Source organism: Rhineura floridana, chromosome 5, assembly GCF_030035675.1.
Source record: "Rhineura floridana isolate rRhiFlo1 chromosome 5, rRhiFlo1.hap2, whole genome shotgun sequence".
In the NCBI taxonomy this organism is placed as follows: Eukaryota; Metazoa; Chordata; class Lepidosauria; order Squamata; family Rhineuridae; genus Rhineura; species Rhineura floridana.
In genome coordinates, this window is record NC_084484.1 from 64963894 (window position 1) to 64980282 (window position 16389).

Here is a 16389-nt window from a genome sequence, read left to right on the forward strand (position 1 = left end):
TGAAATTAATAATTGTGAGGGTATGTGATTATTTTTAAATGTTGTAGATGGCTCCTTAAATGTTCTTTGATGATTCTTAATTGTTTTTGAATGTTTTGGATGGTTTTAATTGTTATAAATATGTTTTGTTTTATTCAAAATTATATTGTTTTAATATTTTGATAGTTGCTGCCCTGGGATATTTATTTATCTATGAATAAATCAATAAATGGGACTACAAAATAGCCTTCTCAGTTTGGGAGACTATTTATTTATTTATTATTTGATTTATATCCCACCCTTCCTCCCAGCAGGAGCCCAGGGCAGCAAACAAGAGCACTAAAAACACTTTAAAACATCATAAAAACAGACTTTAAAATACATTAAAACAAAAACATTTTTAAAACATTTTAAAAGCTCTGAAAACATCTTAAAAAAAGGTTTTAAAATATATTAAAAAGCAATTCCAACAGATGCAGATGGGGATAAGGTCTCAACTTAAAAGGCTTGTTGAAAGAGGAAGGTCCTTCTTAATAACGGACAGTTCAGTGAAACAACATGGACACACTATACATGAGGTCCCTAGTTTGGTCTCTGGCTATAGACTCTCAGAAGAAAACACGGTGAAAAGTCACACAAACACTTCTGCCCTGATGCTGTTTATCAGCAAATCGTAATGATGGTCATGCAATTATCTAACTCATTCTTGCCCCAAAATCTGACACCTGCCCGCCCATGTGCGCACGCATACACACACACACAACCCCTCCAAGGGATGGTCAGTCCAAAAATAACTGCTATTATGGTCAAGACTAATTGGTAAAGGAGGAGGGGTGCACTTTTAGGAGCCAGCAACTGACTGCAGCGCCTAGCTTTCTGTGGTTTAGAAGCATAACTTAGCAGTGGAGGGAGGAGCCAAGCTGAGCACTTATGTGTGGAAAGAGAAAGAGGCAGGTAGAGTTGAGATTGAGAGTGAAGAGGTCAAGCTCTGCCAACAGTGGCAATGTGTTGGGGAAGGGCTTGGGAATCAATTGTATAAAGGGACTGCTGCTGACATACCTCTCATGGCCTAACAGAGATCTTTTATTTTCCAACTGAGTTTGCTTCAGAATTCTCTGTACCCAGAAAAACAAGGAATACGGAAGAGAGGGATTGTGGGGAAGGACAAGGAAGTTTAAATGAGAACTGTTCCCTAACCATCTCTTTCCTTGCATGACTGACATCTGTTTCACAGGTGATGAAACAGCACAGGTGATTCTTGAAAGAGATGTGCCATTTTCTCTGCAGAGTGTTACTGGAAATTTACAGAGAAATGTCATCCTTCTATCACTGTATCATATACATTGTACTCTTTCCACCCTACCCACACATTATGTAAAGGTCATGGAAAGGGTTGCCATATTGCCCAGTTAGCTGGGTTTTACCCGGATTCTTTGCATGCCACCCAGCACCTGTTTAGCCCCTTAGGTGGCCCGGATTCTCAGCTTTAATTTTTTTAAAAAATAAGTTTCTAGGTGGTCCGGTTCTCGAGATATAAATAAAAACATCAGCCACCCCCCTGACTGTTAAATCTTTCTTTAAACAGTACTGTATAGCACTTCGTAGCTTTAACCCCGCCCGTTCAGGATTGCAGCCAATCAGTGAAGCCAGGGTTGTGTTTCAGTTTCATTGACCTGAGGCAGTGTCTAGAAAACCTCATTGCAATGCCAGAAAATGGTGGTTCCCCCCCCCCGTTTATCTGAAAATACCATAAATTGGGTAAGTATATACATTTCAGTTTCTTTTCCTCTTGTGTGCAGGAGTCAGATCCTGGGCAGTGTTTTGAAAACCTTCCCAATACTTGCTTTTGTAAAAGCAATGCTAATCCCATATGCCCAGAGTAAATCCCATTGAATTCAATAGGACTTACTTTTGAGTAGACATGGTTATGAACGTACTGAAAATCAATGGGACTTTGGAGTGAATGTAAAAAAGAATTGTGTTTGTGTTCTAACTATTTCTGTCCCCCCTCCAGTCCTATTTTAAAGCAAGTAGGCAGGGCTTACTTAGGTATTACAGTTTTTATTCTGTAGGAAACTAATACTGATTTTTTAAAAACTAATACTGATTTTTCTGCAATGACCAACTGGTTTGACAATAAACTATTATATGGGTTGTATGTATTTATACATCTGCAGTGTGTGTGTGTGTGCGCGCGCGTGTATGGAGTGTTTCCAACAACCCTGTGAGGTAGGGTTGGAAACCAAGGCACCTCACAACAAGAAATAAAGCCATTTAAAATCCAATAACCATAAAAACAAGTATAAACAGTTGCAAAACAACATAAAGTGGCATGATTCGGAATTTTAGGTTGTGTGAATGAAGTTGCTTATTACTTGAGGTTGCATTTCTGTCCCTGTTTGAGTAAGCCCCACTGAATACACTGGGACTTGCTTCTGAATAAATAAACCTAGGATTGCACTATAAATATCTTTACAGTTTGTGTAAATAATAAATATATTTGATAGTCATGCTTATATAAATATTTCTTCATTTATCATATTTTTGGTTTTTGGTTAGGAATCCTGACTGGTTGCGAGATGCTTAGTTTTCTGCCTTACTCATAGGAATCTTGTTGTGGTTGGTATGGTGTTGCATTTAAGAAATCATGGTACGAAATGGTCTGAATCAGTATAAGGCAGATTCCTTGGTTCCTAAAAGTGGGAAGAGACTCAAGGGCCACAGTGACTCCAACATTTATTTATGTATTTTTATTTACAACATTTATATACCGCTTTATTGTAAAAAATCTCAAAGCGTTTACAGAAAGAATTAAAACAATAAAATTATTGGCAAAAGCATTAAGGACAAATACTTAAAAAAATTCAAAATAATAAAACCAACAATGAGTTAAAAACAGATTTAAAAACACAATAGCTTCCACATGCCTGGAGAGGCTTGCCTCAAGAAAACTGATTTTAGCAGGTGCTGAAAAGAGGCGTCTGCCTAATGTCAATAGGCAAGGAGTTCCAAAGCGTAGGTGCTGCCACTTTACAGGACTGATTTCCTACAAGAGCAGAACAAGTACTGTACTATGTGGCACCCATAACATGGAAAGCACAGCTTGAACTTGGCCTGGCAGCAAATCAGCAACCAATGCAGATTTCAGAGCAGAGGTATTATGTGCTGATAGGATCTCACTCATGTCAGCAATCGTGCTGCAGCATTCTGCATTAACTGCAGTCCCCAGGTCAGGCTGTGCTGCATGGGGATTTCTGTGACCTTGGCTGACTGGCTGCTAGGATTTTTTTAGTTTGGGTTTTTGGTTATGAATCCTGACTGGTTGTGAGATGCTTAGTTTTCTGCCTTACTCATAGGAATCTTGTTGTGGTTGGTATGGTATTACATTTAGGAAAGTGTTACTGCCTTTTGTGTTGTTTTTTTCCTATTTGCATTTCACTTATATTTAACCTCTCCGTTACAGCCATAGAAGCAACAGCAGCATATGCAAGGTAATTAACTCCCATTAGTGATAAGAGCAAGAATTTATAATTATTATTTTAAATAAAACAAGAGGCTTATGAGTACTTTGAAGAGGACCAGATATTTATTTTCTTTCTGAGCCCAGGACTGGGTCTTTCATGATGCCGGGGGGGGGGAGCAGGAGAGTAGTCGATAAGACAGACATCCTGGCATTGGTAATCTAATTAGCAAGGTATGTGTGGGGTTGTTGCACACTCCCAGGCCCAGTTTCATTTTGAGTATGGAGGTGGAACCTGTGTAGATGTGGTTGATCAAAGGGAGAAGAAATTTTGAGTTAAGCAAAGCTCTGCTCTTATAAAACCTAAGAACCATACAGATACTTTGAATGTCTGAGTGCCTGCACCAGTGGAATACTGGAGGAACTTGTAAAACTTGCTGCAACAGTATTTAGAACGGAGCATGTGGTGTGAAAGACTCCTTTTCCTAACATTTTGGCTTCTTGTTTTTCTCCACCCAACACATCTCTGAGATATATCGTATATGTAATGGTTAACCATACTAAAAAATGTAAGTAAGTTTATTTCGGTCAATGACCAGCAAAGGTTAACTATACTGCTGCCCTGACTTACTTTATGTTTGTTGCTATTTTGTGTTTTTGTTATGTTTTTATATTGATTGTGTATTTTTATTGTTTTTATTATATTTGTAAGCTGTGCTGAGCTCTGTTTTTAACAGCAGAAGGGCAGGATATAAATCCTCTTAATCAATCAATAAATATTCCATAGTGTTGGAAATTAGAGTCTAGGCATTTAAGGCTGAAAATGTTGCTTTAAAAAAAAAGATTTCTCACATCTTTCCCCACTTTTTGGTGCTAATTCCTAGGCACAAAAACAAAACAACTGGATAATCCAAATATTAATATGCAAATAATTTGCACAATATGCAAATAATTTGCATAATATGCAAATTAGCCTGCCCGGATTTGTGGAACTGGAATATGGCAACCCTAGCCATGGACCTCTGTTTGCCTTTAGGTATACTTCTTCTGAAACACATTGGGCAGTTGACTTTCCTCTGGAGCAGAGATTCATCTTCTATGACCGTCATGGACAGTCATTTTCCTTCCACAGTTCAAGATGTGCAGAGTACATGGTCCTGGGCCACTTGACCTTGGTGCTGGGTGCCAGCGTCCATGGCTCCCTCCTGCGCCACGTGGTCTGGCCTGCGCACACCATCACCTCGGAGTACGCCATGGCTAATGTCGTTGTGGTGGCTTCTGGGCTCTTGAGCATTGCTGCTGGCATCCTGGCGATCCTGGTGTTCCAAAGCTTCTTCCACTGTTGCCTGGACACAGCACTGGTCCTCTGGCTTCCTTCCTTGTTGATGGCAGCAGTGGAATTCAGTTTGTCTGCCTTTTGTTGCACAGCCTCCCTCTCTCTTTGTGGAATTGGCCTCTCTTCAGCCTCCTACAAAGTGGTCCTGCTTCAGGCAGCTGCCCCACAGGAAGTGGCTGCAGAGGAAGGCTCTGAAGGGGAGCCTCACCACCAGCCTCTGGTTGAAATGGACAAGGAAGAGTGCTGCCTTTGAGGGTGGAGGGAAGAGACCTGCCCACTTTTGCTGCTAGACTGTTCTTCATGTTCTTGAATGGACAGTTGGGCTTGTGTTCAAGGTGCAGAGCTGGCCAGGCTGGAATCTCCCCCAAATTGTTTTTTTTAAGTGTTTTTAAATTTGTATATTTGTTTTTAATGTTTTTAATTGTTGTAAACTGCCCAGAGAGCTTCGGCTATGGGGCGGTATACAAATGTAATAAATAATAATAATAATAATAGCCTTAAGGAATCAAAACAGCTCCAGGAAATCTTGCAAAGTCACCCACTGAAAGCCAGCACTGAGCCAGAATAATAATAATTATTACATTGCTACTTTTAAGGAACCTACGGGGATAGATCTAGTGGCTGGCCATAGCACCTGAACTACATAGCTGCAGCTTCCATATTCCAAACAAAGCACATGAGTGTGTAAGATTTCCTCATCTGGTTATAGGCTTCATGTTTTGAATGGTGGCATAATTAGGCATTGGTCTACTAAATGTAAACAGTCTAGGTCAAAATATATCTCTGTTATGGAAAACCACTGCTACAGTCTAGTCTAGACAGAGGCCTATATAGACAGGGCTGGTCCAAAGCATTTTTCTGCCTCAGGCAAGGTGATGCCCCCTCCTATTCCATGTACAGAAGCTGACTAGACTGGCAGCTGAATCTTACTTCAACACTGATGGTGGGTCAGTGTCTTCCACTGCACCTGAAGGCAATGGAGGCTAGCTGAGGGGGCACCGGGCAAGCTGTGAGGCACACAGCACTGTTCTTCAAGATCTTGTTGCTGTTCCTTGTCCCTCTGCTGCTTCAGTTTGCCTAATGGTAGAGCCTGCATGCAGATAAATGATATGGTAGGGTTACCAGATGTCCAGTTTTTGGCTGGAATCTCTGGTTTCGGGGGTCCCCTCTGGCTCTCCGGCTAATCCACCTTAATCTCCGTATTCTCAGCTTCAATTTAAAAAAAAATTAAGTTTCTAGGTGGTCTGGTTCCCGAGATATGGACCAAAACGTCAGCTGCCCCCGGCCACTGTTTAATCTATTTCACTGATCTGTATAGCAGCTCCTAGCTCCAGAGCTTGGAAAAGTTACTTTTTAAACTACAACTCCCATCAGCCCCAGCCAGCTTGGCCACTGGATTGGGCTGATGGGAGTTGTAGTTCAAAAAAATAACTTTTCCAAGCTCTGGCTCTAACCCTGCCCTTTCAGGATTGTAGCCAACAAGTGAAGCCAGAGTTGTGATTTGTTGACCCAGACAGTGCCTAAAGTTCTTTGCAACATCAGAAAATGGTGGTTTTCAGATCTTCAGTTTGAGTAAGTGCTGGCTTAAAGTAATATGGCTTAAAGTTTTTTTCTCTTGTGTGCAAGAGTCAGACCCTGGGCTGTTGGAGAGGGCGGTGCTTTGAAAACCTTAGCAATATGAAAGTATTATAACAAAGAATTGTGTTTGTGTTGTAAATCTTTCCCTCCCTCTCCAATCCTATTTTAAAGCAATTAGGCAGGGTTTACTTAGGTATCACATTTTTTATTATGTAGGAAACTAATACTGATTTTTAAAAAAATGTTCTGCAATGACCAACTGGTTTGACAGTAAACTATTATATGGGGTGTATTTTTACAAGTGTGTGTGTGTGGAGTCTTTCCAACAATGCTGTGAAGTAGGGTTGGTGATTGGAAACCAAGGCAGCTCACAATAAGAAATAAATCCCTTTAAAAACCAGTAACCATAAAACAAGTATGATATGTGTCCAAAGTCAGAGGAAGGCAATGGTAAACCATCTCTGAATACCTCTTACCACAAAAACCCTATGAACAGAATGTCCAAAGTGCTGCCACTTTACAGGACTGATTTCTTACAAGAGCAGAACAAGTACTATGTGGCACCCATAACATGGAAAGCACAGCTTGAACTTGGCCTGGTTGCAAAGCAGCAACCAATGCAGATTTCAGAGCAGAGGTGTTATGTGCTGATAGGATCTCACTCATGTCAGCAATCATGCCACAGCATTCTGCATTAACTGACTGGCTGCAAGGATTGTTTTAGTTTTGGTTTTCAGTTTTGAATACTTTTTTTATCATTAATTTTTATTCAAATATTCAAAGACAAAAAACAAAACAAAACAAAACTAATTAAACAATAAAATAAAATGTTGACTTCCGATTTGTCGCAGATCAGTTATAGGTCTACAATATATAACAATCCTGTCTCTTAAATTATATTATAAAATCACTTTCCTCCAGTAGTTATCTTAATTAATCATCAAATCTCATAAACATTACTTTATTCTTTCCACAAAAAGTCAAAGAGAGGTTTCAATTCCTTGAGAGATATATCTTTCAATTTTTCTCCAATTAAACATGTCGATTAATCCATCTCGTTCAAATCTGTTAGGTCCAATAATTTCAATAGCCATTCTTCCATTATCAATGTTAATTCCATCTTCCATCTTCAATAATCCTGTTAAGTCCAGTAATTTCAGTAGCCATTCTTCCATTATCAATAATCCTGTTGTCCAGTAATTTCAGTAGCCATTCTTCCATTATCAGTATCCCATAATAATCTTGTTATCATAGCCATAGTCCAAATAAACATATAGATTAATCCATCTCGTCAAACCTGTTAGATCCAATAATTTCAATAGCCATTCTTCCATTATCAATATTAATTCCATCTTCCATCTTCAATAGTCCTGTTCAGTCCAGTAATTTCAGTATCCATTCTTCCATTATCAGTATCCCATATTAATCTTGCTGTCATAGCCATAGTCATATAATAAGAGTCTGATGGGAATTTCCTTTATCACAAATATTTCCTTGCCATCAATTCTGAATATGTTGCTGAAATATTGTTGTAAAGTCATATCTCTGTTCTTCTTTTTTACAAAATGCACTGGCTCATCTCTTGAGAATTTTTCCATTGTCACATATCTGTAGTTAATTCCATAGATTTTTTCTATGTCAAGCTCCATCACATCATTCCAGTCCAGAAAATTATCCAAGACATTGATAACTTTATCTCTAATATCTTCATTAATTTCTTCAGAGACAACGTTGAATTCCAAACAGTAAACTTTGTTTCTAATATCCATAAACTCCAGATCTTTTTCCAATTCCACATTTGTTCCAATCTCCAGGGCTTGTATCTTCCCTTTAATTTTTCTTTTCTCATCTCTAATCTTGTCAGCTCTACACTGCGTCAGCAGGGCTGGTGGGGGGCTGGAAATTCCTGGGTGGTTGGCAGGGAAGTAAAGTCCTTAGCCGGCAGTCTGGTCATAAATCTGCCAGGTCTAGGAGGAGGGGAGCTGATAAGGGCCAGGCTTGTCCGAAGTGTACTTGCCGAGTCAGGAGTCCAGAAGTGAGGTCAGTAGAGGTCCGGGATCAAATGCCAAGGGGTCAGTCTGAAACAGGGTGCCAGGAAACTAGGAACACACAAGCCACGCCTGACGTTGCAGTCAGCAACAAGCTGCAGCCAAGGTGTGCCTTATAAAGAGCAAGGTTGACAGCAGGTGTGAGTCCTCAGCGTTTGGGCCTTAAGGGACAGGCCTGCCTCTCTTCTGCCTGACCTTCTGCTGTCTACGTTCTGCAGGTGAGGGGGGAGTATCCTGTTCACTGTCTGTGTCTGGCTGCAGGGACTGTGCTGTATCTGGGGTGCTCTGCAGCTGAGGGGGAGAAGGAGCTGGATTCTCAGGAGGCTCCTCCATGTCTTCTTCTGAGTCTGCTGCTCCTGGGTCTGCTGCTGTTACTCCCGAGTCGTCCTCATCTGAGGAGTCCTCTGACGGGGCCATGACAAATCTCATCAATCTCCTCTCTCACAAGATCCCCTATTTCTTTAAGCTCCTGCGTCATTTTGCCTAATTCATTTTTCATCTCCTGTCTACCCTGTCTCAGGGTTTGTTTCGTTATCTCAATCTCATCCATTATTTTCTGAAACATAATTTCTTCCATGGTCTCAGCCACTTTCCTGATTGCCATTCTTAAAACCACGAAAACAAAAATTATTTCAGCCACAATTGGGTTAATATTCCAGGCTTGATGACATCACAGTGTAGACAGTACAGCCTGCCTTATCTCTTATTTGTTCAGGAATACAAAACAAATTTAGTTCCCAGCTTCAAAACAGTTAGTGGCGTCGTGAACAAGTAGATTCGTCAAAATGAAATAGAACAAAAAGAAAATAGTGACGGACATATAATACTCCAAAGTTCATAAATCAAATTTATTTATTTTTTTTCCCTCCTCGAAATAGAAATCCCTCTTCCGTTTGTATCTTTAGAATGCACTTCCAGGCCAGCTTTTTGCAATAAAAACAAAGATAAGCTTTTTCAATTTCTTTCCTCCTTAATTTCGTGAATAAAAGAGAAGAGTTATAACTCACCCAGAAATTCTTTATAGCTGATTCATTGACAAATCTCTTTTTGCTGCAACGATTTAAACCAAGTGAAAAAAAAATAGAAAGAAGGATGCTTGCCTGTTAAAGTCCGTTTTTCTTTGAAGAAAAGATAAACGTGTCGCTTAATCAGTTAGAGCTTGTTGGAAGTCCGTCCGGCATTTGCTGGCTGAACCTTCTCTCATAAATTAATGAAATCCAGTCCTCCCAACAAAAACAGGCTTTTGTGGTTAATCTCTACGTTTCTCCCTGCCCGGGAGAAAATCTTTACCAGTCAAAAAGAACGTTCTGACTGATTTTAAAACTGAAAAAGCGTCTTCTGAGATGAGAGCTCGTCTCAAAAAGCAGGCACAAGCGAAGTCACCCTTCCCGGAAGTGATTTTCAATTTTGAATCCTGACTGGTTGTGGGATGCTAAGTTGTCTGCCTTACTCATAGGAATCTTGTTGTGTTTGGTATGGTATTGCATTTAGGAAAGCATCACTGTATTTTGTTTTTCATTTTCTGTTTGCATTTCATTTTCCTTTAAACTTACATCCATAGAAGCAACAGCAGTGGTTGAATCTGCTCAGCTCAACCCCCTAAAACCCACTGATGATGCACCTTGTTGGTTGCATGGCAGTTTGTTTCTTGCCCAATAGTGGTAAAAGAGAATTCACATATTTGGAAGTGTGGCTGCAGTTGTTCCCAAGCTGCTGACTGTGAAAGTAGACCAAACTGTGTGTGTTTTCTCTCTGTCAATTATTACTCACTGGAATTGGGTTGCTGTCAAAGTGAGTTTATAGCAGCCCACAGGGTAGGCAGAAAGGGTAGAGAATCTTCTTACTCTTACTCATTTCTCAGACCTCTTTCTGAAGTGAAGGGTCAAATCTGTAAAGAAGTTTGGAGCAGCCATGTTAAAAGATACAGGGAGGGCATTCCAGGCAGGGGGTTGCCAACCCTGCTTGGATATGGATGTCTTTGCAGAGGATCCCTAGTCAAGGTTTACCAACAGCACAATCCTAACAATATCTACTCAGAAGTAAGTTCTGTTGGGTTCTGTGGGGCTTAGTAAGTGTGTTTAGAATTGTAGCCTTCAGGGGCATCCATCTTTGCTCCCGAATGCTCCCATCTAACATCACCACAACACTAGGGTCCTTTCTTCCTACAGTGGCCTTCTGGTGACTGGCCTGGCCTGAAGGCACTTAAACCCTTCTTGCCGAAAGCAAGTAGGCTAGATTTACTGTTCCCTACCCAGGCTCCATCTTTTAGCTAAGATGTCTAGCTTAATTTCCAGTCAGATATTTTTTTAATTGTATGCTCCAAGCAACTGTGATTGATGCTTAATGTATCATGCTTAATGACATTACTCGGGCCCGCCCCGTGACATCACTCGGGCCCACCCCCACTTGGGCTCACCCCTAAAATCTCAGGTTTTGGGATGATTCTGACTAGCAACCCTAATATGGACATATATGTTTTTAAAGAATGAGATTGTTTTTGTAAGCCACCTCAAGCTTGGGAAACAAAGTGCATAAAATAAAATAAAATACCCATCAGAGCATAATAGTGCTTTGAGTTTTCAGTGCATTTTTAATGTGGAATTAAATGCCAGTGGAGCTCCTGCTTCAACTTATAAATGTGTAAAACTGTTCTCCTTTTAGGAAAAAGACATAAAATAATAAAAATAGATATACCCCTAAGCTAAGTACCTGAAGCTCTAACTATAGGATGCACCGAAGTGGTGTTGCATATTATTTCAAAAAAAATTGAAATGATGTGGGGCGGGGAGAGAGAAGCTATAATTTAGGAATCTCACCCTTTTTGCCACAAATCATTGCTATTTTGAAAGTCCTTCTGGTGGCTGGCATTCCAAAAGCTCCTGCATAAGACACTGAAAGCTCCGGACAGATGGTTTCTATTTTTTTTAAAAAGTCTTTAGTTTGGACTGTAAAGGTGAATTCCTCCAACTTTAGCCATGCCTTATATGGTTACTGTATAATTCTGGTAGATGTCAATAGGTAAGTCAAGTCAGGGAGGGTCAGCCTGGGTCAATATGAAATGACAGCCTTCCAAAGAAAACCCAAAGGCCCTGCAAGGTGAGATGACAGTGTAAAGTGGCAATCTCTGCTCTGAGTCAGGCCTGAAGTATGGCCAGGGGACAGTTGAAGACAATGTCCTAACAAGAGATGCAGTCTTCGGATAAAAAATGAAACCACAGCCTTGTTTATTGAAAGTCTCCACAAAGTCTGCTTTACTACTGTAAGTGGTTTTTACTACTGTTTTTACCAAATCTTCATTGGGGTCATTATAACTGGTAAAGTTTTCCACTGTCAAAAGCAAAAAAAAATAAAAAATAAAAAAGCAAAGCCCTGTAATAAAAAATTGCTTCCCTTATGGTTTACACATGATCTTTCCAGGTGGCTTATGAACTTTTTAAAAGGCATTCACAGTTTCCTGATGGGCAAAGAGATTTTATAGGATGTGGGGTGGAGGGAAGAAATTCAGTTCAGTTCACATTTTAATGTGAAGCTACTTAATTTGCACTTCCTGAAACAATATGTGAACCAAAACATAGCTATCCTTCAGAATTTTGTGATGCAGTTTCTAAAAAAATGTGTACAAAAATGCAAACATTAGGGGAAAGTAAACACAAAAAATTAAATTAACTTAAATTTGCATAAACTGAATTTAAGACAGAAGAATGTAGGAAGCATTAATATGGTTGAGGTTATCTTAAAATCTGTCTTCTGGTTTTTTTAAACTTTCTCATGTTGTTGTGTGGTATTCAGCAAAATAATTGTGCTAGCGCCATGAATAGCACTAGCGTAATGTGACTTCTCCACTCTTCTTCCTTTCGTATGCACCCCGCGCCATTCCCAGATCTGCTCTGGTGGATTGGGGAAACTCCCAGAACAGATTTAGGAGGCACATGGGAGGAGGCGAGGGGAAGAGCATTCTGTTGCACAAAGAGAAATCAATACAACCCTATCTATCTATCTAGATGTCTGTCTGTCTAAGACATCCATTATTACCTGAATTCTATAATATTTTATCAGAATATTCTATCATGTGATAAGTATTTGTCTTGGGCCTAGGGTCACTTTCTCATGATACACAATAAAGATAGTTAAAATTTACTCCTTTGTTGCTTAGAAAAATCACTTCTGAGTCAGACATTATAAGTGCACTGTCGAGAGATCAATAAAAATAGTGCCGCAGTAGTCAACAGGGGAAACAATAAGAACTAGGAGCAGGGATTTGGTAGTGTTGGTTGAAAGAAGTGACACTGAACATTTTTAAAATACTCAGAACAGATCTACAAGTTAGGGATCCAGAATATGGTTCCTTATATAAACCCATGACCTTTAGAGTAGTTTTGGGAATGGCATGTGTCAAAAGATACATAGCTAAAGAACCAGCTACCTCTTCTTTCTCATAAGATGTGACATGAAAGATGATCAGCAATGAGTGAAACAAGAAGTGGGAGGAGACATTTCAATAATAAAACAGGAACCCAAAGCAAATGGAGAAGAGCAGAAGGGAATAGAAGAGGGACAAAAAGAGTTAAATACAGAGGAGAAAGAGAAGAAGAACAGAGACTTTTTTTAAAAAGGATACCAGAAGACAGCATAAACTTAATGGAGTTTCTTACTAATTATCCTCCAGTATGGGCTGAGATGGGAAAGTTATTTCAAAATGTATTCAGGGCTTATACTGAATTCAGCAACGTGATTCTCCTTCTGCACCAGCTGGGCAGGTGCAAAGCAGCTCCAAACAGTCCATACAGCCCCAGTGTAGGGAAACAGTACAGCTTGAATGGCACTTTCATGGCTGCTCTTGCCAGGACTATTACAGGAGTAGGACAAGGATTTCCTTTGAAGCCAGGCTTATGCTGATGGCCTGTGCCTTCTCCATGTGTCTTTCAACTAGAGATGGGTTTAGAATGTGTAGCAAGAACACTCAACCATCTGAGTATGCCTGCTTGAATTCTTGTGAGTAGAATTCAGGTGGGCACAGCCTGCTGGAAGCTAGTTCCTCGCCTCAATTCTGCTTGCTTCCTTATTCTCACTGCTGCCTGCTACCACTCCTCCCCCAAGTAAAAATACTCACTTTGAGGAAGTGGGCAATGCAGAGGGTTACAGAGGACAAAAGTCAATAAAGATGTTCTCTCACCTGGATTGCACATCTAAATCAGAAGGGATGGACTTCAAGGTCCATACATACAGAGGATGTATCTTCGAGGTAGGCTTGACCAAGGATACTTCTCACTTAAAATTAGCCAGTGGAGACCACACAGTGCCATGTTAACCAACACAAGGATTCTGCCCAAAACAGCACCCATGCACTGAGTGTCCCCAATACACGTAATATTTAGTGTCGCTTACCCTATGGTATGATATCATTGTGTTGTGTGTTTTCTCCACCTGTGCTCCACCTCATTGACTGCTGCTGGAGTGCACAATGTGGTGACATCATATTACAGAATAAGTATTATTATCCTTAATGAGAAATTGGGGAAAACTTTACATGAAAGTGCCATTTTTGAATGGCATCATGTCTAGTCTAATACATAACTCGCTTACAACAGCATAAGAATCTCTTCTGATCCTAAAAGAAAGAAATGAGCTTATGCCAAATGGGTATATGGATACACCCATCAATTTTTTTGTCCGATATTACTAACACATGGGCAGCAAAATATTGTCATGGGTTTCTTATCAGACTTTCTGTGAGTAAGTGTGGGTTGTCCTGAGGCAATACCTGGACTTGTCAAAGGAGTATTGATAGTCCATGATGTTCTGGTGATGTGTCTCCAGGAGAGCTAAGAAGGCTAGGTAACGGTCAGAGAACTGATGATTCATCTGGATTTCCCTCATTTTACCCAGAGGGGAAGGGGAAGGTGTTTGTGTATGAGAAGAACAATAACAGCTTGAAAAAGAGGTTTGACCTAGAGTAGACCCATTGGAATCAATGGACCTACATTCATCAAATCCTTAATTTCAATGGGCAACCCGAAGACTAGGAAAGGAGCAGAGGGCTGATTTTTAGGATCTATAAGACAAAAATATTTCTCTTGTTGGGTCCCTTCCTGGACATATGATGTGAGGATTGGGGGAGGGTTTGTTGGAGTGTCTGAGATGTGCCCCCAACTATGCTCAACCTGTATATTTTTAAATAAACACAAATGTTACAAAACACCAATAAGCTATCTGTGACCTCTTTCCAAAGGAAACCAGACCTTAGTAAGACCTGCACCCCTCTAACTTCCTCCCACTTAGAGAAGTGGGGTGAGCATAACAATGTTTTAAATATATTGTTTTGCTTCTTTATGCAGTCTTTGAGGCTTCCCAACAACACTGATTAAACACAATTCTTCCTGCCACTAATCCTTCATATTTATTAGTAAAAAGAATAAGAGGTAGAAAAAATAGGTCATAGAAAGGTTGCATGAATAGGCAATTAGTGGAAAAAATCATGAGCAATAAGAAAAATGTGTTTGGATGAAGACTTTTTTTTCCTTTTTAACTTGACATCTAAGGTTTTTTAATGAATCTTTGATTTAGGCAGAAACAGTTTGTCATTCAACATATTTCCATTCTTCATTTGTGGCGTTATGAATATGGAGTTAATAATGGTAGGATTGGAAGGCAGACAAATGAGAACAATCCAAATTTAATGGGAGACCTAGAGTGGCATCTTCTTATTTACCAGCTGCATGTTCAGACCACATTAAAATCAGTCAGACACAAACCCTCTTTGTTTATAGGTTATTATCTAGTTTTCAAACTGTTCCATTTAAAATGGCTAAGCCTTTTTACAGTGGCACATCATTAACTCGCCATTGGGATTCTAATGATGTTCAGGAGGGAGAAAGAGTAAATAAAAATCCCTACACTGGACCCCTTCTCCCTAGAACGCATTCATTTCATTGCAAACATGAATATCATTACATGTTTGGTTTCAAAGTTAAATTTGTAGGCAAACTATTCTGCCTTAGATATTATGATTTTACATTTCTTTGCAACAAAAGTGCCAATTCTGCTTGGCTGCCTACAACATCATCGTTTACATAGGGCCATTAGTGTAGGTAAAGAATGGTCCTTTCCTTACATCCATTGCGTGGTAGCTCTAATTCTCATAGACAGTGAGGAATAAGGGCTTGCTTTATATTGCCAATTTCTTTTACTTTTTACTTTGGCACTTGTCAATATTCCTTACCATACGCATTGGATAAATATTCCAGTGCATGTAATCGTGTCAGACGTTTGCCAACATTTGTATGCAGCATGCATGCTACTTGTTCACAAACAGTGACTTAGGCCAGCAGAGCTAACCCAGTGGCTTCATCCACTTGTATTTTATTGTATTTTTATGAACATTGCAATCTACGCTTGAAATAAAGGGTGGGGAAGCAAAATGGTGTCAGCTGAAAATTATAAAAATTCTAAACAGAGGCTGTTTAGGCTTTGCTGCTTTCTCTGTCGATAGCATTGCTGCTGCAAAATGTACAGATGTACAAACAGAAGCAACCACAGTGATATTACATGTACCTTGATCACACAACAGCACATCTTATACCCCAAGTACTCCCACAGCAAAGCACAGCCATGAACTGACACAGGGAAAAATGCCAGCCCACAGATACTCATTATATATGAATAAACCAAAATTACCCACCAAAAATGCACACATACAGTGGAACATAGGCCTGAAAACCACCTATCTCTATTCACATATACCCCTGGGTTGCTGAAGTCTTACAAAGCCACAACACTAACCCCAACTCAGACCATATAACACCTACAATCTTAATCCTAGTGGGTGTCTGTATTAGGAATGGAATTTTCTAAAACACTTAATGAGCTTAACCATACAGATTTTTCTAATTCCCGTGTTATAAGATTGTGAGGGTGGGTTGGAATGATATCTTTGAAACCCCTTCTAGCTAATAATTGTGTGCCTATAAGAGAAACAGTCTGCAATGGAG